General features: G+C 45.6%; 1 pseudogene; it reads right to left on the bottom strand.

The window, feature by feature from the left end:
* Positions 1-250: 250 nt before the first annotated feature.
* Positions 251-805, bottom strand: LOC114894838 (annotated as a pseudogene).
* Between the last annotated feature and the right edge of the window lie 577 nt (positions 806-1,382).

Here is a 1,382-nt window from a genome sequence, read left to right as displayed (position 1 = left end):
GCAGGATCTTCACTGCGGCATGCAGACTTAGTTGAAGCATGTGGACTCTTTAGTTGCAGTATGCGAACTCTTAGTTGTGGCATGCATGCAGGATCTAGTTCCCCAACCAGGGATCAAACCCGGGCCCCCTGCATTGGGAGCGCAGTCTTCCCACTGGTCCACCAGGGAAGTCCCACCTTCTCCTATACTTTGGCTTGCTGTTTCCCCCTTTTTTTTTTAACTTTTATTTGCTTTTATTTTTTTGTGACATTTATTCCTGGACCATAAGTTTCTGTTTCTTCCACTTCTTCTGGGATATCTTTTGCTTCTGTGCAACGTCCTCTTCTGGTTTAGGAACAATCTGGTTTTTTTTAGTAAGGATCATCTCAGTGTGGCAGGGAGAGCTCATATATGGTTTGATCCGACCGTGAACTCTGTAAGTTCTATGTCGCATCTTGGGGGCTTTGTTCAGCTGGATGTTCTCAATGACCAGAGAATCTACATCTAAGCCCTTGAGTTCAGCATTAGTCTCTGCAGTTTAGAGCCTGTGCAGTAAAAATTTAGCACTCTTTTTGGGTCACCGACCCTGCGTCCAGCCCCACTGTTTGGCCTGGGCACACCAACCAACTCCACCACTGTAACGATGGAATGGCACACATTGCTTCTTTAAAGTGACATCCTTCAGATACTTGGTGGCTTTTTGGATATGCATACCCTTAATGGCCTGGGCAGTTTCATGAATGTTCTTAAAGTGAACACAAAGATCTGAACTTCTTAATTTGCATGATTTTGTGGGGTTTTCTGGGTCAAGTGAATAGCACACCATTTTTAGAGGTCACCTCAGGCCGCTTACCGGAAAAAGTGCCCTTTCTCCTTCTTAATGGTGTTTTTTGCTGAACAACTGAAGAGACTTCTTTGAACTCCTCATACACGTTCTACTACCTTCACCTTGGAGCTTTCAAACTCCTACTTACCCACATTTTAGATACCTCTTTCTCCTTGAAGGCTTTCCCACTTCTATTGTACTAATCCGGCTCACTAGGCCAGGGATTCAAACCCCCCCAAGACTCTCTCTGTCCACTTCCTACCTCCGTGTCAATTTTGTTCTCTCAGGCCAGTTTTTTGCCTATAGAAGGAAAAGTGGTCCCATAGTTCCTCCATTTGCATCTTTGTTTTCTCCTGCCTGTAAGGGACTGCCTCTCCTCCCTTAAATCCAATTTTTAAAATCCTGATGAAGAATTCAGACAGCTCGACCAGCCTCAGGTCACTCATGAGCCCTGTAGCTAGAAAAGAAAGAGTGCTGGAGACGGCAGCCGCCCCCCAGACCTACAAGAGAGTCTATGCAAAACCAGTTCTCCTAAAAACAAGAAAGTGCTGTTCCCAGAAGCAGGAAGGGGTAGGTG

The sequence above is a fragment of the Monodon monoceros genome, unplaced genomic scaffold (genome assembly GCF_005190385.1).
Source record: "Monodon monoceros isolate NGI ecotype Baffin Bay Population unplaced genomic scaffold, NGI_Narwhal_1 Super_Scaffold_13, whole genome shotgun sequence".
NCBI lineage: Eukaryota > Metazoa > Chordata > Mammalia > Artiodactyla > Monodontidae > Monodon > Monodon monoceros.
This window is presented reverse-complemented; position numbering and strand designations above follow the sequence as displayed.